We start from the raw sequence: 20,083 nt of genomic DNA on the forward strand, positions 1-20,083 counted from the left end.
GGCAAGGCTGGTGCTGGAACCTCCGAGGCCTGATCGGAAGCTGCCGAGGGGTGAGGCTGGTTTCAGGGCCAGCGAGGCTGGGATTGGGGCCTGATGTGAGGCAAGACTGGGCTGGGGCCTCCAAGGCTGGGACTGGAGCCAGCCAAGGCATGAAGCTTGTGCCAGGGTCTCAGCAAGGCCAAGATTGGAACATGCAGTGAGGCAAGGCAGGTGCTGGGGCCTCCAAGACAAGGATTGGGGCCTGCCGTGGGGCAAGGCCGGTGCTGGTGCCTTCAAGGCTGGGACCAGAGCCAGCCAAGGGGTGAGTCCAGTGCTAGAGTCAGTGAGGCCGGGATCGGAGCCTGCTGTGAGGCAAAGATGGTGCTGGGGCCTCTGAGGCCAGCATCGAACCTGCCAAGAGGTGAGGCAGGTTTTGGGACCACCGAGGCCGGGATCAGAGCCTGTCATGAGGCAAGGCTGGTGCCAGGGCCAGTGAAGCTGGGATGGGAGCCTGCCATGAGACAAGACTGGTTGGTGCTTGGGCCTCCGAGGCTGGAATTTGATCCTACCAAGGGGTGAGTCCTGTGCCAGGGCTATTGAGGCTGGGATCAGGGCCTGTTTTGAGGCAATGCTTGTACAGGGGCCAGCGAGGCCGGGATCGGGGCCTGCCATGAGGCAAGTCTGGTGCTATGGCCTCTGAGGTTGGGATCAGAGCCTGCCAAGTGGTGAGGCCGGCACTGGGGTCAGCGAGGCTGGGATTGGAGCCTGCTATGAGTCAAGGCTGGTTATGGGGCCTCCAAGGCCGGGATTAAAGCCTGCAAAGGCACGAGGCCAGAGCCATGGTCAGCGAGGCTGGCATCAGAGCCTTCCATAAGCCAAGGCCAGTGATGGAGCTAGTGTGGCCGGGATCGTAGCCTGCCATGAGTCAAAACTGGTGCTAGGGCCTCCGAGGCCAGAATCAGAGCCTTCCAAAGGGTGAGGCCAGTTCTGAGGCCAGCAAGACTGGGATCAGGGCCTACCATCAAGGCCAGTGCTGAGGCCTCTGAAGCCAGGTTCAGAGCCTGCCAAGAGGAGAGGCCAGTGGCGGGGCCAGCTTGGCCAGGATCAGAGCCTGCAGTGAGACAGGACTTTGCTGGGGCCTCATAGGCAGAGATCGGAGCCTGCAGAAAGGTGTGGCTGTTGTTGGGGCCAGCAAGGCCAGGATCAGAGCCTGCCTTGAGGCAAGGCCAGTCCTGGGGCCTCGGATGCTAGGATCGGAGCCTGCCGAAGGGTGAAGCCACTGTCGGGGTCAGCGAGGCAGGGATCAGGGCCTGCTGTGAGGCAAGACCAGTGCTGGGTCTCCGAGGTCTGATTGGAAGCTGCGAAGGGTGAGGCTGATTTCAGGGCCAGCAAGGCCAGGATCGGGGCCTGCCAACGAGTCCAGGATCACAGCCTGCCATAAGGCAAGGCTGCTGCTGGGGCCTCCGAGGCCAGGACCGGAGCTTGCCGAGGGGTGAGGCCAGATCCAGGGCCAGCGAGGCTGGGATTGGGGCCTGATGTGAGGCAAGGCCGGGGCTTGAGGCCTCCGAGGCCAGGATCAAACCTGCCAAGAGGTGCGGCAGGTGTCACGACCACTGAGGCTGGGATCAGAGCCAGCCATGAAGCAAGGCTGGTGCCAAGGCCAGTGAAGCCAGGACGGGAGCCTGCCATGAGGCAAGACTGGTGCTTGGGCCTCCGAGGCTGAAATTTGAACCTCGCAAGGTTTGAGGCTGGTGCCAGGGCTATCGAGGCCAGGATCAGGGCCTATCTTGAGGCAATGCTTGTATAGGAGCCAGCGAGACTGGGATTAAGGCCTGCAATGAGGCAAGGCCGTTGCTGTAGTCTCCGAAGCCAGGATCAGAGCCTGCCGAGGAGTGAGGCCGGCACTGGTATCAGTGAGGCTGCTATTGGAGCCTGCCGTGAGGCAAGGCTGGTGCTGAGGCCTCCGAGGCTGGGATCTGAGCCTGCCAAGGAGTGAGGCCGGTGTTGAGACCAACGAGGCTGGGATCAAAGCCTGCCCTTGGGCAAGGCCGCTGCTGGGGCCTCCGAGGCCAGGACCAGAACTTGCCAAGGGGTGAGGCCAGTTCCGGGGCCAGCAAGGCTGGGATTGGGGCCTGATGTGAGGCAAGGCCGGGGCTGAGGCCTCCAAGGCTGAGACTGGAGCCAGCCATGGTGTGAGGCCAGTGCCAGGGTCTCAGCAAGACCAGGATTGGAACATGCAGTGAGGCAAGGCAGGTGCTGGGGCCTCCAAGACCAGGATCGGGGCCTGCTGTGGGGCAAGGCCGGTGCTGGGGCCTTCAAAACTGGAACCGGAGCCAGCCAAGGGATGAGGCCGGTGACAAAGTCAGTGGGGCCAGGATCAAGCCTGCTGTGAGGCAAAGATAGTGCTGGGGTCTCCGAGGCCAGGATCGAACCTGCCAAGAGGTGAGGCAGGTGTCGGGACCACTGAGGCCGCTATCAGAGCCTGCAATGAGGCAAGGCTGCTGCCAGGGCCAGTGAAGCCGGGATGGGAGCCTGCCATGAGGCAAGACTGGTGCTTGGGCCTCTGAAGCTGGAATTCGATCCTACCAAGGGGTGAGTCTGGTGCCGGGGCCAGTGAGGCCAAGATCGGGGCCTGCCATGAGGCAAGGCTGGTGCTGTGGCCTCCGAGGCTGGGATCAGAGCCTGCTGAGGGGTGAGGCCGGTGCTGGGGTCAGCGAGGCTGGGATTGGAGCCTGCTATGAGGCAAGGCTGGTTTGGGGGCCTCCAAGGCCGGGATCAGGGCCTGCCATGAGGCAAGGCCAGTACTGTGGCCACCGAGACCGGGATCAGAGCCTGCTGAGGGGTGAGGCTGGTGCTGGGTTCAGCGAGGCTGAGATTGGAGCCTGCTATGAGGCAAGGTTGGTTTTGGGGCCTCCAAGGCCGGGATCGGGGCCTGCTGAGGGGTGAGGCCAGCGCTCGGGTTAGCGAGGCTGGGATTGGATCCTGCTATGAGGCAAGGCTGGTTGTGGGGCCTTCAAGGCCGGGATCGAAGCCTGCCAAGGCGCGAGGCCAGAACTGGGGTCATCGAGGCCAGGTTCAGAGCCTGCCAATAACCAAGGACAATGGTGGGGCTAGTGAGGCCAGGATCGGAGCCTGCCATGAGGCAAAACTGGTGCTAGGGCCTCCGAGGCCAGAATCAGAGCCTGCCAATGGGTGAGGCCAGTTCTGGGGCCAGCAAAGCTGGGATCAGTGCCTACCATCCAGACCAGTGCTGTGGCCACTGAGGTCAGGCTCAGAGCCTGCCAAGGGGTGAGGCCAGTGGCGGAGTCAGCGAGGGCGGGATCAGAGCCTGCCATGAGGCAGGACCATTGCTGGGGCCTCATAGGCAGAGATCGGAGCCTGCAGAAGGGTGAGGCCAGTGTTGGGGCCAGCAAGGCGGCAATCAGAGTCTGCCTTGAGGCAAAGCCTGTCCTGGGGCCTCAAAGACTAGGATCAGAGCCTGCCGAGGTGTGAAGCCCATGTTGGGGTCAGCGAGGCATGGATTGGGTCCTGCTGTAAGGCAAGGCCAGTGCTGGGGCCTCCGAGGTTGGGATCAGAAGCTGCCGAGGGGTGAGGTTGGTTTCAGGGCCAGTGAGGCCAGGATTGGGGCCTGCCGTGAGGCAAGGCTGGTGCTGGGGCCTTCGAGGCCGGGATCAGAGCCTGCCAAGGAGTGAGGCAGGTTATGGGGCCAGCGAGGCCGAGATTACAGCCTGCCATGGGGCAAGGCCAGTGCTGGGCCCTCAGAGGCTGGGACGGAGCCTTCCGAGTGGTGAGGCTGTTGTCGGGGCCAGCGAGGCTGGGATTGGGGCCTACTGTGAGGCATGGCCATTGCTGTGGCCTCTGAGGCCAGGATCAGAGCCTGCAAAGGGGTGAGGCCATTGGCAGGACCAGCGAGGCCGTGATTAGGGCCTGCCATGAGGCAAGGCCAGTGTTGTGGCCTCCGAGGCCGGGATCAAAGCCTGCTGAGGGGTGAGGCAGGCGCTGGAGTTAGCGAGGCTGGGATTGGAGCCTGCTATGAGGCAAGGCTGGTTGTGGGGCCTCAAAAGCCGGGATATAAGCCTGCCAAGGTGCGAGGCCAGAGTTGGGGTCAGCGAGGCTGGGATCAGAGCCTGCCATAAGCCAAGACCAGTGGTGGGGCTAGAGAGGCCGGTATCAGAGCCTGCATGAGGATAAACTGGTGCTGGGGTCTCCGAGGCCAGAATCAGAGCCTGTCAAGGGGTGAGGCCAGTTTTGGGGCCAGCAAGGCCGGGATCGGGGCCTACTGTCCAGGCCAGTGCTGCAGCCTGAGGCCAGGCTCAGAACCTGCAAAGGAGTGAGGCCAGTGGCGGGGCAAGCAAGGCCGGGATCAGAGCCTGCCGTGAGGCAGGACCATTGCTGGGGCCTCATAGGCAGAGATCAGATCCTGCAGAAGGGTGAGGCCAGTGTCGGGGCCAGTGAGGCCAAGATCGGGGCCTGCCATGAGGCAAGGCTGGTGCTGTGGCCTCTGAGGGCAGGATCAGAGCCTGCTGAGGGGTGAGGCCGGCGCTGGGCTCAGCGAGGCTGGGATTGGAGCCTGCTATGAGGCAAGGCTGGTTTTAGGGCCTCCAAGGCCAGGATCAGGGCCTGCCATGAGGCAAGGCCGGTGCTGTGGCCTACGAGGCCAGGATGAGAGCCTGCTGTGGAGTGAGGCCGGCCCTGTGTTAGTGAGGCTTGGATTGGAGCCTGCTATGAGGCAAGACTGGTTCTGGGGCCTCCAAGGCCAGGATCGGGGCCTGCCATGAGGCAAGGCCGGTGCTGTGGCCTCCAAGGCCAGGATCAGAGCCTGCTGAGGGGTGAGGCCAGCGCTGGGGTCAGCGAGGCTGGGATTGGAGACTGTTATGAGGCAAGGCTGGTTCTGGGGCCTCCAAGGCTGGGATCAGAGCCTGCCAAGGGGTGAGGCCGGTGCTGGGGTCAGCGAGGCTGGTATTGGAGCCTGCTATGAGGCAATGCTGGTTCTGGGGCCTCCAAGGCCGGGATTGGGGCCTGCCATGAGGCAAGGCCGGTGCTGTGGCCTCCAAGTCCGGGATCAGAGCCTGCTGAGGGGTGAGGCCGGCGCTGTGGTTAGTGAGGCTGGGATTGGAGCCTGCTATGAGGCAATGCTTGTTCTGGGGCCTCCAAGGCTGGGATCAGAGCCTGCCAAGGGGTGAGGCCAGCGCTGGGGTCAGCGAGGCTGGTATTGGAGCCTGCTATGAGGCAAGGCTGGTTCTGGGGCCTCCAAGGCCAGGATCGGGGCCTGCCATGAGGCAAGGCCAGTGCTGTGGCCTCCAAGGCTGGGATCAGAGCCTGCTGAGGGGTGAGGCTGGCGCTGGGTTCAGCGAGGCTGGGATTGGAGCCTGCTATGAGGCAAGGTTGGTTTTGGGGCCTCCAAGGCCGGGATCGGGGCCTGCTGAGGGGTGAGGCCGGTGCTCGGGTTAGCGAGGCTGGGATTGGATCCTGCTATGAGGCAAGGCTGGTTCTGGGGCCTCCAAGGCCGGGATCGGGGCCTGCCATGAGGCAAGGCCGGTGCTGTGGCCTCCAAGGCTGTGATCAGAGCCTGCTGAGGGGTGAGGCCGGCGCTGGGTTCAGCGAGGCTGGGATTGGAGCCTGCTATGAGGCAAGGTTGGTTTTGGGGCCTCCAAGGCCGGGATCGGGGCCTGCTGAGGGGTGAGGCCGGTGCTCGGGTTAGCGAGGCTGGGATTGGATCCTGCTATGAGGCAAGGCTGGTTGTGGGGCCTCCAAGGCTGGGATCGAAGCCTGCCAAGGCAAGAGGCCAGAGCTGGGGTCAGCAAGGCTGAGATCAGAGCCTGCCATAAGCCAAGGCCAGTGGCGGGGCTAGTGAGGCCGGGATCAGAGCCTGCATGAGGCAAAATTGGTGCTGGGATCTCCAAGGCCAGAATCAGAGCCTGCCAATGGGTGAGGCCAATTTGGGGCCAGCAAAGTCGGGATCAGGACCTACCATCCAGGCCAGTGCTGCGGCCTCTGAGGCCAGGCTCAGAGCCTGCCAAGGGGTGAGGCCAGTTCTGGGGCCAGCAAGGCTGGGATCGGGGCCTACTGTCCAGGTCAGTGCTGTGGCCTCCAAGGCCGGTATCAGAGCCTGCTGAGGGGTGAGGCTGATGCTGGGAACTGCGAGGCTGGTATTGGAGCCTGCTATGAGGCAAGGCTGGTTCTGGGGCCTCCAAAGCTGGGATTGGGGCCTGCCATGAGGCAAGGCTGGTGCTGTGGCCTCCAAGGCCGAGATCAGAGCCTGCTGAGGTATGAGGCCGGCGCTGGGGTTAGCGAGGCTGGGATTGGAGCCTGCTATGAGGCAAGGCTGGTTCTGGGGCCTCCAAGGCTGGGATCAAAGCCTGCCAAGTTGCGAGGCCAGAGCTGGGGTCAGTGAGGCTGGGATCAGAGCCTGCCATAAGCCAAGGCCAGTGGCGGGGCTAGTGAGGGTGGGATAAGAGCCAGCATGAGCAAAACTGGTGCTGGGGTCTCCAAGGCCAGAATCATAGCCTGCCAAGAGATGAGGCCAGTTCTGGGGCCAGCATAGCCAGGATCGGGGCCTACTGTCCAGGCCAGTGCTGCAGCCTCTGAGGCCAGGCTCAGAGCCTGAAAAGGATTGAGGCCAGTGGTGGGGCCAGCAAGGCCAGGATCACAGCCTGCCATGAGGCAAGGCCAGTCCTAGGGCCTCGGAGGCTAGGATCGGAGCCTTCTGAGGGGTGAAGCCACTGTTGGGGTCAGCAAGGCAGGGATCTGAGCCTGCCTTCAGGCAAGGCCAGTGCTGGGGCCTCCGAGGCCAGGATCGGAATCTGCCAAGGAATGAGGCCGGTTTCAGGGCCAGCAAGGCCAGAATCGGGGCCTGCTGTGAGGCAAGGCTGGTGCTGCGGCCTCTGAGGACAGGATCAGAGCCTGCCGAGGGGTGAGGCTGGTGTTGAGACCAATGAGGCCGGGATCAGAGGCTGACATGAGGCAAGGTACTGCTGGGGCCTCCGAGGCCAGGACCAGAACTTGCCGAGGGGTGAGGCCAGGTCCAGGGCCAGCGAGGCTGGGATTAGGGCCTGATGTGAGGCAAGGCTGGGGCTCGGGCCTCCAAGGCTAGGACTTGAGCCAGCCAAGGCATGAGGCCGGTGCCAGCATCTCAGGAAGACCAGGATCAGAACATGCAGTGAGGTAAGGCCGGTGCTGGGGCCTCCAAGACAAGGATCAGGGCCTGCCATGAGGCAAGGCCGGTGCTGGGGCCTTCAAAGCTAAGAACAGAGCCAGCCAAGGGGTGAGGCCGGTGCCAGAGTCAGTGAGGCTGGGATCAGAGCCTGCTGTGAGGCAAAGATGGTGCTGGGGCCTCCAAAGCCAGGATCGAACCTGCCAAGAGGTGAGGCAGGTGTCAGGACCACCAAGGCCAGGATCAGAGCCTGCCATGAGTCAACGCTGGTGCCAGGGCCAGTGAAGCTGGGATAGAAGCCTGCCATGAGGCAAGACTGGTGCTTGGGCCTCCAAGTCTGGAAATCGAACCTACCAAGGGGTGAGTCTGGTGCCAGGGCTATCAAGGCCAGGATCAGGGCCTGTCTTGAGGCAATGCTTTTACAGGAGCCAACGAGACCGGGATCTGGGCCTGCCATGAGGCAAGGCTGGTGCTATGGCCTCCGAGGTCAGGATCAGAACCTGCCGAGGGGTGAGGCCGGTGCTGGAGTCAGTGAGGCTGGGATTGGAGCCTGCTATGAGGCAAGGCTGGTTATGGGGCCTTCCAGGCTGTGATCGAAGCCTGCCAAGGTGCAAGGCCAGAGCCAGGATCAGCGAGACCGGGATCAGAGCCTGTCATAAGCCAAGGCCATTGGTAGGGCTAGTGAGGCCGGGATCGGAGCTGCCATAAAGCAAAACTGGTGCTGGGTCTCCGAGGCCAGAATCAGAGCCTGCCAAGGGGTGAGGCCAGTTCTGGGGCCAGCAAAGCCAGGTCGGGGCCTACTGTCCAGGCCAGTGCTGCAGCCTCTGAGGCCAGGCTCAGAGCCTGCAAAGGAGTGAGGCCAGAGTGGCGGGGCCAGCAAGGCTGGGATCAGAGCCTGCCATGAGGCAAGACCATTGCTGGGGCTTCATAGGCAGAGATCAGATCCTGCAGAAGGGTGAGGCCAGTTTGGGGGCCAGCAATGCCAGGATCAGAGCCTGCCTTGAGGCAAGGCCAATCCTGGCGCCTCGGAGGCTAGGATTGGAGCCTGCCAAGGGGTAAAGCCAATGTTGGGGTCAGCAAGGCAGGGATCGGAGCCTGCTGTGAGGCAAAGCCAGTGCTGGGGCCTCTGAGGCTGGGATCAGAAGCTGCCTAGGGGTGAGGCCGTTTTCAGGGCCAGTGAGGCCAGGATCGGGGTCTGCCATGAGACAAGGCTGGTGCTGGGGCCTCAGAGGCCGGGATCAGAGCCTGCCGAGGGGTGAGGCAGGTTATGGGGCCAGCGAGGCCGAGATTACAGCCTGCTGTGGGGCAAGGCCAGTGCTGGGCCCTCAGAGGCTGGGACCGGAGCCTGCTGAGGGGTGAGGCTGCTGTCGGGGCCACCAAGGCTGGGATTGGGGCCTACTGTGAGGCAAGGCCATTGATGTAACCTCTGAGGCCAGGCTCAGTGCCTGCCAAGGTGTGAAGCCTGTGGCAGGGCCAGTGAGGTCGGGATTGGGGCCTGCCATGAGGCAAGGCCAGTGCTGTGGCCTCCAAGGCCGGGATCAGAGCCTGCTGAGGGGTGAGGCTGGTGCTGGGGTCAGCGAGGCTTGGTTTGGAGCCTGCTATGAGGCAAGGCTGGTTCTGGGGCCTCCAAGGCTGGGATCGAATCCTGCCAAGCAAGAAGCCAGAGCTGGGGTCACTGAGGCCGGGATCAGAGCCTTCCATAAACCAAGGTAAGTGGTGGGGCTAGTGAGGCCAGGTTTGTAGCATGCTATGAGGTAAAACTGGTGCTGGTGCCTCCGAGGCCAAAATCAGAGCCTGCCAAGGGGCAAGGCCAGTGGCGGGGCCAGCGAGGCCGGGATCAGAGCCTGCCGTGAGGCCGGGATCAGAGCCTGCCATGAGGCAGGATCGTTGCTGGGACCTCATAGGCAGTGATCAGAGCCTGCAGAAGGGTGAGGCTGGTGTTGGGGCCAGCATGGCCAGGATCAGAGCCTGCGTTGAGGCAAGGCGAGTGCTGGTGCTGTGGAGGCTAGGATTGGATTCTGCCAAGGGGTGAAGCTGCTGTTGGGGTCAGTGAGGCAGGGATCAGGGCCTGCTGTGAGGCAAGGCCAGTGCTGGGGCTTCTGAGGCCGGGATCAGAAGCTGCCGAGGGGTGAGGTCGGTTTCAGGGCCAGTGAAGCCAGGATCGGGGCCTGCTCTGAGGCAAAGCTGGAGCTGGGGCCTCTGAGGCCAGGATCAGAGCCTGCCAAGGGGTGAGGCCGGTGTTGAGACCAACAAGGCCGGGATCAGAGCCTGCCATGAGGCAAAGCCGCTGCTGGGACCTCCAAGGCCAGGACCGGAACTTGCCAAGGGGTGAGGCCGGAATCAGAGCCTGCCATGAGGCAAGGCTGGTGCCATGGCCAGTGAAGCCAGGATGGGAGCCTGCCATAAGGCAAGACTGATGCTTGGGCCTTCAAGGCTAGAAATCGAACCTACCAAGGGGTGAGGCTGGTGCTGGGGCTATCGAGACCAGGATCAATGCCTGTCTTGAGGCCATGCTTGTACAGGGACCAGCGAGGTCGGGATCGGGGCCTGCCATGAGGCAAGGCTGGTGCTGTGGCCTTCGAGGCCGACATCAGTGCCTGCTGAGGGTTGAGGCCAGCGCTGGGGTCAGCGAGGCTGGGATTGGAGTCTGCTATGAGGTAAGGCTGGTTCTGGTGAATCCAAAGCCAGGATCAAAGCCTCCCAAGGCCCGAGGCCAGTGCTTGGGTCAGCGAGGCCGGGATCAGAGTCTGCCATAAGCCAAGGCCAGTTGCGGGGCTATTGAGGTCGGGATCAGAGCCTGCCATGAGGCAAAACTGGTGCTGGGATCTTTGAGGCCAGGCTCAGAGCCTGCCAAAGGGTGAGGACAGTGGCGGGGCCAGCAAGGCCGGGATCAGAGCCTGCCATTAGGCAGGATCATTGCTGGGTCCTCATAGGCAGAGATCGGAGCCTACAGAAGGGTGAGGCCGGTGTTGGGGCCAGCAAGGCCGGGATCAGAGCCTGCCTTGAGGCAAGGCCAGTCCTAGAGTTTCGGAAGCTAGGATCTGAGCCAGCCGAGGGATGAAGTCACTGTCAGGGTCAGTAAGGCAGGGTTTGGGGCCTGCTGTGAGGCAAGGCCAGTACTGGGGCTACCAAGGCCAGGATCGGAAGCTGCCGAAGGGTGAGGCTGTTTTCAGGGTCAGCAAGGCCAGGATCGGGGCCTTCCATGAGGCAAGGCTGGTGCTTGGACCTCCGAGGCTGGGATCAGAGCCTGCCATGAGGCAAGGCCACTGCTGGGGCCTCCGAGGCCAGGACCAGAACTTGCCAAGGGGTGAGGCCTGACCGAGGCCAGCAAGGCTTGGATTGGGGCCTGATGTGAGGCAAGGCCGGGACTGGGGCCTCCAAGGCTGGGACTGGAGCCAGCCAAGGCATGAGGCTGGTTCCAGGGTCTCAGCAAGGCCAGGATCGGAACATGCAGTGAGGCAAGGCAGGTGCTGGGGCCTCCAAGAGCAGGATCAGGGCCTGCCTTAAGGCAAGGCTGGCGCTGGGGCCTTCAAAGCTAAGACCAGAGCCAGCCAAGGGGTGAGGCCGGTGCCAGAGTCAGTGAGGCCGGGATCGGAGCCTGCTGTGAGGCAAAGATGGTGCTGGGGCCTCTGAGGCCAGGATCGAACCTGCCAAAAGGAGAGGCAGGTGTTGGGACCACTGAGGCTGGGATCAGAGCCTGCCATGAGGCAAAGCTGGTGCCAGGGCCAGTGAAGCCGGGATGGAAGACTGCCATGAGGCAAGACTGGTGCTTGGGCCTCCGAGTCTGGAATTCGCACCTACCAAGGGGTGAGTCTGCTGCCGGGGCTATTGAGGCCGGGATCAGGGCTTGTCTTGAGGCCATGCTTGTACAGGGACCAGCGAGGTTGGGATCAGGGCCTGCCATGAGGCAAGGCTGGTGCTGTGGCCTTCGAGGCCGACATCAGTGCCTGCTGAGGGTTGAGGCCGACGCTGGGGTCAGCGAGGCTGGGATTGGAGTCTGCTATGAGGTAAGGCTGGTTCTGGTGAATCCAAAGCCAGGATCAAAGCCTCCCAAGGCCCGAGGCCAGTGCTGGGGTCAGCGAGGCCGGGATCAGAGTCTGCCATGAGCCAAGGCCAGTTGCGGGGCTATTGAGGTCGGGATCAGAGCCTGCCATGAGGCAAAACTGGTGCTGGGATCTTTGAGGCCAGGCTCAGAGCCTGCCAAAGGGTGAGGACAGTGGCGGGGCCAGCAAGGCCGGGATCAGAGCCTGCCTTTAGACAGGATCGTTGCTGGGTCCTCATAGGCAGAGATCGGAGCCTACAGAAGGGTGAGGCCGGTGTTGGGGCCAGCAAGGCCGGGATCAGAGCCTGCCTTGAGGCAAGGCCAGTCCTAGAGTTTCGGAAGCTAGGATCTGAGCCAGCCGAGGGATGAAGTCACTGTCAGGGTCAGTAAGGCAGGGTTTGGGGCCTGCTGTGAGGCAAGGCCAGTACTGGGGCTACCAAGGCCAGGATCGGAAGCTGCCGAAGGGTGAGGCTGTTTTCAGGGTCAGCAAGGCCAGGATCAGGGCCTTCCATGAGGCAAGGCTGGTGCTTGGACCTCCGAGGCTGGGATCAGAGCCGCTGCTGGGGCCTCTGAGGCCAGGACCAGAACTTGCTGAGGGGTGAGGCCAGGTCCGGGGCCAGTAAGGCTGGGATTGGGGCCTGATGTGAGGCAAGGCTGGGTTGAGGCCTCCAAGGCTGGGACTGGAGCCAGCCAAGGCGTGAGGCCGGTGTCAGGGTCTCAGCAAGGCCAGGATAGGAACATGCAGTGAGGCAAGGCTGGTGCTGGGGCCTCCAAGACCAGTATCAGGGCCTGCCTTGAGGCAAGGTCATTACTAGGGCCTCCAAAGCTGGGACCAGAGCCAGCCAAGGGGTGAGGCCGGTGCCAGAGTCAGTGAGGCCGGGATCAGAGCCTGCTGTGAGGCAAAGATGGTGCTGGGGCCTCCAAAGCCAGGATCGAACCTGCCAAGAGGTGAGGCAGGTGTCAGGACCACCAAGGCCAGGATCAGAGCCTGCCATGAGTCAACGCTGGTGCCAGGGCCAGTGAAGCCGGGATGGAAGACTGCCATGAGGCAAGACTGGTGCTTGGGCCTCCGAGTCTGGAATTCGAACCTACCAAGGGGTGAGTCTGCTGCCGGGGCTATCGAGGCCAGGATCAGGGCCTGTCTTGAGGCCATGCTTGTACAGGGGCCAGTGAGGCCGGGATTGGGGCCTGCCATGAGGCAAAGCTGGTGCTGTGGCCTCCAAGTCTGGGAGCAGAGCCTGCTGAGGGGTGAGGCTGACGGTGGAGTCAGCGAGACTGGGATTGGAGCCTGCCATGAGGCAAAACTGGTGCTGGGGCCACCGAGGCCAGAATCAGAGCCTGCCAAGGGGTGAGGCCAGTTCTGGGGCCAGCAAGGCTAGGATCAGGGCCTACCATCCAGGCCAGTGATGAGTCCTCTGAAGCCAGGCTCAGAGCCTACCAAGGGGTGAGGCCAGTAGCAGAGCTAGCGAGGCTGGGAATCAGAGCCTGCCATGAGGCAGGACCATTGCTGGGGCCTCATAGGCAGAGATCGGAGCCTGCAGAAGGGTGAGGCCCATGTTGGGGCCAGCAAGGCAGGGATCAGAGCCTGCCTTGAGGCAAGGCCTGCCCTGGGGCCTCGGAGCATAGGATCAGAGCCTGCTGAGGGGTGAAGCTGCTGTTGGGGTCAGTGAGGCAGGGATTGTGGCCTGCTGATAGGAAAGGCCAGTGCTGAAGCCTCCGAGGCCGGGATCGGAATCTGCTGAGGGGTGAGGCCAGTTTTAGGGCCAGTGAGGCTAGGATCGGGGTCTACTGTGAGGCAGAACCATTGCTGGGGCCTCATAGGCAGAGATTGGAGCCTTCAGAGGGGTGAGGCCAGTGTTGGTGCCAGCAAGGCCGGGACCAGAGCCTGCCTTTAGGCAAGGCCAGTCTTGGGGCCTCGGAGGCTAGGATTGGAGCCTGCCGAGGGGTGAAGCCGCTGTTGGGGTCAGTGAGGCAGGGATCGGGGCCTGCTGCGAGGCAAGGCCAGTGCTGGGTCCTCCAAGGCTGGGATCGGAAGCGGTCCAGGGGTGAGGCCAGTTTCAGGGCCAGCGAGGCCAGGATCGGGGCCTGCCATGAGGCAAGGCTGGTGCTGGGGCCTCCGAGGATGGGATCAGAGCCTGCCGAGGGGTGAGGCCGGTGTTGAGACCAATGAGACCGGGATCAGAGCCTGCCATGAGGCAAGGCACTGCTGGGGCCTCCGAGGCCAGACCGGAACTTGCCGAGGGGTGAGGCCTAGTCCAGGGCCAGCAAGGCTGGAATTGGGGCCTGATGTGAGGCAAGGCTGGGGCTGAGGCCTCCAATGCTTGACTGGAGCCAGCCAAGGCATGAGGCCGGTGCCAGTGTCTCAGCAAGGCCAGGATTGGAACATTCAGTGAGGCAAGGCCGGTGCTGGGGCCTCCAAGACCAGGAACGGGGCCTGCCATGAGGCAAGGCCGGTGCTGGGGCCTTCAAAGCTAAGACCAGAGCCAGCCAAGCAGTGAGGCCGGTGCCAGAGTCAGTGAGGCTGAGATCAGAGCCTGCTTTGAGGCAAAGATGGTGCTGGGGCCTCTGAGGCCAGGATCAAACCTGCCAAGAGGTGAGGCAGGTGTCAGGACCACCGAGGCCGGGATCAGAGCCAGCCATGAGGCAAGGCTGGTGCCAGGGCTAGTGAAGCCAAGATGGGAGCCTGCCGTGACTTTCTTTTTGTCATATAGATTATCCAACAATGATAGCCATAACAAGCATTCTATAAATAGGAGCAAGCATAACTCTTTGTCTTTGAAATATTTCATGTGATAAGAGAAGCATAAAGTGAATCCTTATAAATTGAAAAGAATTAAGTTCAAATAAAACAGGTTTATTTAATTCTAAAATTGGGTATAAGCCAGGCATGGTGGCTCATCCTTGTATTCTCAGCATTTGGGAGGCTGAGACAGGAGCATCACATTCGAGGCCATCTTCAACTACTACTTAGTGAGGCCCTTTGCAACTCAGTGAGTCCTTGTTTCAAAATAAATTTTAAAAAGGGCTAGGGGTGTAGCTTTAAGGCAGATTGCCTCTGGGTTTCATACCCAGTGCTGCAATTATTCCTGTAATTGAAAACAGAAATAATATCTCATGACAATCTTCAAAATATTTGGAAATCAAAATTTGCACTTCTAACCTATTTACTGGCCAGAGAAAATATAAAAGTACAAATTAGAAAGTATTTTGAATAAAATAAATTTGAAAACAAAGTATCTAAAAATAAAATGCCACTGATGCGATATTTTTGATAAATTTATAGAATTGAAATTCCTACATTATAAATAAAGGTCTTAAGTCAACCACTTTATACTCTACTATGAGAATATTAAAAGTAAAAATAGCCAGGCATGGTAGTGCACAATTGTAATCTCAGAATGTGGGAGGCTAAGGCTTGGAAGATAGCAGTTTGATGACAGCCTCAGCTACTTAGTGAGGCTCTTTGCAATTCAGTGATACGCTGTTTCAAAATAAGAATAAAAAATAGGGCTGGGGGTGTAGCTTGGAGGTAGAATATCCCTGGGTATCATCTCCAGTACTGCAAAAAAAAGTAAAAAGTAATAAGAGAAATAAAAGCAAAAATACTTGTGAGAGCAGAAATCATTTAAATATGTATACACATTACATATGTATATATGTATACATATAAATAGGCAGTAAATAGGTAGGTGGACAAAGAGATAGAAAATAGATGATAGACAACATTGAAAACTGGTACACTGAAAAACAATGTTGAAAAACTCTTGGGTAGATTGGTAAAGAAAAAACAGCTACAAATGACAGTGTAAGGAAGGATATCATTACAAATTATATAGATATTAAAACAGTAGGAGAAACTTATGAAAAGTGTATGTCAATAAATTCAACGGTGTAAATGAAATGAAAAATTTTCTGAAAGATGCAAATATTCCAAAGAATATTTATTCAAGAAAAATATTTGATTCTCAGTAAAATAGTAAAATTTTTAGAATTTTAACATGTCTCCTTCCCATGCTCTTCCCTGAAGCACTATGGTAGCCTTGAAAACAAGCAAGAAAACAGTTATCAGAGAAGGAAAAAAAGATTTGTATATTACCAAGACATCTCCATTTCCAAATGGTCACTCCCCAGAAAACCACATTCATAGGATTTATACTTATTTAGACTGACAAGGGCTCTCTCATTGAGGGAAGGACATTCCAATCTCAGGATATTAGTAAAAAGGTATCATGACAAATTTTTAATATCACAGCTGCCTGAAGAACTTAAAGTAGCTGGAAAGGAAGGAGGAAAGCAAAGAAGGAAGAAAGGAAGGAAGGAAGGAAGAAGAGGAGGAAGAGAAGGAAGGAAGGAAGAAGAGAAGGAAGGAGGAAGAGAAGGAAGAAAGGAAGGAAGGAAGGAAGAAAAAGGAGGAAGGAAGGAAGGAAGGAAGGAAGGAAGGAAGGAAGGAAGGAAGGAGAAGGAGAGAAAGAGAAAGGAAGAGAGGAAAAAGAAGGAAGAGAAGGAAGGAAGGAAGGAAGGTCTTAGAAATGAGAGGTTTAAAGGATGATTTGAAAATGTTCTGTCACATTCCTTTAGATGTAGAATTCCAAATGTGTGTATACCTCAAAAAAGAAGATAATTCCTTAATTCTTGATATACTTTTTGCTACATCATTTTTGAGCAAGGGAATATGGTTGGAGTTAACAACATACACCTGGAAATGTTAGGCAAAAAGATACATAAGGGAATGAGGAGCTAAAAAAGTCTTACATATACCACAGAATTGAGGAGATAACATACATACCCAGGGAAAGCCTCGTGCTTAGAAAAAATCTGGAAAGATGAAAATATATTATTTTTAGCTGGTCTTTAGTAACTACACATGCAATAAGTGAAGGTTAAGAGAAAGTTCTAAGCAACCCAAATAGAAATTGGATGATGGCTCCAAAACAGAGCTAATCTGAAAAAAGTGGTAGTATTTTTTTTTAATTTTTGTCTTTTTAATGTCCTCTTAAAAAAACTTCAGGTATTTAAAAAAACTAAAAGCCATTGTAATAAAAACAGCATGGTACTAGCAAAAAAAAACAGATACATAATAGACCAATGGAGCAGAATAGAAGACTCAGAAACAAGTCCACACACTTACAGCCAATTGATTTTTAAAAGAGGGGCCAAAAACATACACTGGAAAAAAGATAATCTGCGAGAGTGATGAAATGTCTAGGAACTAGGCAGATTTAAGATTGCATAAAATTGTGTATTACTAAATATCACTATATTGTTCACCTTAAAATGGGCTTTTTCCCTTTTAGGTGAATGTTGCATCAATATGAAAAATATAAGACTGGTGAGTGGGATTATTTTAAAAGATGTTTCAGTTATGTGCTCTACATAAGAAACTCACTTCAAATTCATTGACAAAATGAATAGGCTGACAAAAAGATGGAATGCTTTTTGCAAAGTTAATATTCACATTTCCTTTTTATTTGCATTAGCACAGTATATATCGCCCCATCCTATTTACTTTAATCTATATGTGTCTTTGTATGTGAAGTGAGTTTCTTGTAGGTAATATTTAGTTGTGAATTTTAAAATCCACACTGACAAACTATACTTAGTAAGTGGTGTATTTAGATGACTGGCACTCACAGTGATTATTGATATAGTTGTATTAATATCTTGTATTTGTGCTCTTCATTTTTTGTTCCTATGTTCTTCACATTTTCCTGCCTTCTGTGTTTTAATAAATTATTTTTTATCATTCATTTTTCTCTCCTTTTTTTGAATTGGCACATTGTAATCATACATCCTGATGAGTTTAGGGTGACAGAAGCACACATGCACACAATATTCATTCAGCCCTCACGCAGGTCCCACCCCGCTCCTTCTCTCTCCCCACCTTCCAGTGCTCACACAGTAATTTGCTTTGATAAGTTTGTGTATGTACATCATATCCACTGAGGTGTTTGCCTGTTAAAATCCTCCTCCCTACTCCTATCTTTCTCAGTTTCCTCCTTCACTCCATTAATATTTCTCCTCCTTTTTCTGGAGTCCCCCCAGTGACCCAATTTCTCCCTAGCTTTTGCATATGCAGGAAAACATCCAACCTTTCACTTTTTGTGACTGACTAATCTCACTTAGCATCATATTCTCTAGCTCCATCCATTTCCCTGCAAATTACATAATTTTGTTCTTCTTTAGGACTGTGTAGAATTCCATTGTGTAAATATCCCCAAATTTTGTAATCCATTCATCTGTTGATGGACATTTTGGCTGGGTCCATAGTTACATAGCAACTGTAAATTGTGCAGCTATAAACATATGCATGCATGAATTTCTATGCCAACATCATATTAAATGGAAATAAAACATGAGAATTTCATTTAAAATCAGAAAAAAGGCAAGGCCAGTGCTGGGGCCTCTGAGGCCAGGATCGGAGCCTGCCGAGGGGTTGGGCTGGTGCCGGGGCCAGCAAGGCCAGGATTGGAGCCTGCCATGAGGCAAAGCCACTACTGAGGCCTCCGAGGCTGGGATCAGAGCTTGCCAAGGGGTTAGGCCAGTGCCGAGGCCAACAAGGCCAGGTTCAGAGCCTGCCATGAAGCAAGGCTGGTTCTGGGGCCTCCGAGGCTGGGATTGGAGCCTGACAAGGGGTTAGGCCAGTGCTGGGGCCAGTAAGGCTGGGATTGTTACCTGCTGTGAGGCAAGACTGGTGCTCGGGCCTCCCAGGCCTGGATTGGAGTCCGCCGAGGGGTAAGGACGGTGCCAGAGCCAGCGAGGCTGGGATTGGAGCCTTCCATGAGGCAAGGCTGGTGCTGGGGCCTCCGAGGCCAGGATAGGAGCCTGCCAAGGGGTTATGCTGGTGCCAGGGTCAGCGAGGCTGGCATCAGACCCTGCCTTGAGGCAAGGCTGGTGCTGGAGCCTCCGAGGCCAGGATCGGAGCCAGCCAAGGGGTTAGGCTGGTGCAGGGGCCATCAAGGCCAGAATTGGGGCCTCCCATGAGGCAAGGCCTGTGCTGGAGTCAGCGAGGTCAGGATCAGAGTCCTCTGGGTGGCCAGGCCACTACTGGGGCCATCAAAAGTGGGATCAGAACTTGCAATGTGGCATGCACAGAGAAATATCACAGAAAATAAAAACCATATGCTTCCCCTAATTTGCAGAAACTAGGAGGAAAGGGGTAACAGGAGGAGGTCGAGTTATATAAAGGGTCCTATAGCGAAGCAATTAAGGTGACCAATCAGACGGGATTGGATGGGGGAGGATGGAACCTCTTTAAAACTCAGGAGGTACATAAACAAATGTATCAAAGATAATCATCAATCAAGCATGGGATCCATGGAGGGGGAGGGAATGGGATGGGGATTGGATGAGGGCTAATTGGATGATGTGTGCTTGTATATCCTCTCAAGTCTTGTATTCCAATGTGATGTATGATTACAATGTATCAATAAAAATATTAAAAAAAGAAAAAATAAAATCAGGAAAAAGGCAAAGATGTCCCCATTATCACCACTCTTTTTCAATATAGTAGTTGAGATTCTAGCCAGAGCAAAAAGGCAAAAGAATAAAATCAAAGAAATACAAATAGAAAAAGAAGAACTGAAATTATCTCTACTTTCAGATGACATGATCTTATATTTAGAAGACTGAATAAACTCAACAAAAAGACTTTTAAAACTGATTAACAAATTCAGTAAAGTGTGTGGATACAAATACAGCCTAAAAAATCTCTCCTTTCTTAACATATAATACATCTTTTTCTATTTTTAAGTTGTATTTCAGATATCTACAACTAATCTAGGTTCAAACAATGTATTGTCTCACAGGAGGTAAAAATTTACATAATTACTTCTTTCTTTCCCTTCTATCATAGTTCTTATTTAACTCACTTAAACATACATTTTCCTCTGCCTGAAAACTAGGTGTGCCCTGTTACTATTTTGAAAAAAAAAAAAAACCCTTGTCTGCTAGATAAGTAAAAGTGGTAGAAATTTAGCACCCTGTTTAGTCCAGACCATACAACTCTGACAAGGTAACTTATATACTCTTCCAGTTTCCATAAGATGAGGGATAAAAGGTCATCCTGGAAATGCCACACTGCAAGAACTCAGAGTATCACCAATGATCACTTTTAAGACTTCAAATTATGCAACTAGACCATAGTTTATGCCTTCAGAAAGCCCATTCCTCTAGAAACTGTGACACAATTTGGAACTTTGTAGTTTGGAAGTCATTCACTATAAAATCATAACTCTTCATAATTATACAAGAAAGAAAATGTTAAGATTAGTTGTAATCATGGCTGAAAAATAATTTGTTTTGTAGAGAAAATGTATCCTGGGTATTAGAGAAGCTGTAGGATGACAATAATTTAACAGAAGTTCCATAATGTGTCCCTCCATTTCTATGATAGTGTACTTACTTGAAACCCAAACCACAATTCTTTTATATAGTTTTTATTGGTGCATTGTAGTCAAACATCACAATAGAATACATGACTTGTGAGGGTATACAAGCACACATCATCCAATTAGCTCCTATCCCCTCCCCGTCCCATTCCCTCCCCCTCCCTCGATACACTACTTAATTTGATGATTAACATTGATTCATATGTTTATGCATATCATGCATTTTGAAGAAAATCCATCTTCCCCCATCCCATCCCCTCTGATTGGTCACCTTAATTGCTCTTCCATAGGATGCTTTCTTCAACTAGATCTCCTCCCATTACCTATTTCTTCCTAGTTTTTACATATTAGGGAAAGCATCTGATTTTCTCTTTTCTGTATGTTTCTCTATGTATGCCACATTGTGAGTTTCGATCCCTGAAGGCCCCAGCGCTGGCCTGGCACCCCTGCAGACTCTGATCCCAGCCTTGCTGGCTCAAGCGCTGGCCTTGCCTCATGGCAGGCCCTGATCCCAGCCTTGCT

This window comes from Muscardinus avellanarius (assembly GCF_963383645.1).
Source record: "Muscardinus avellanarius genome assembly, chromosome: 3".
Classification (NCBI taxonomy): domain Eukaryota; kingdom Metazoa; phylum Chordata; class Mammalia; order Rodentia; family Gliridae; genus Muscardinus; species Muscardinus avellanarius.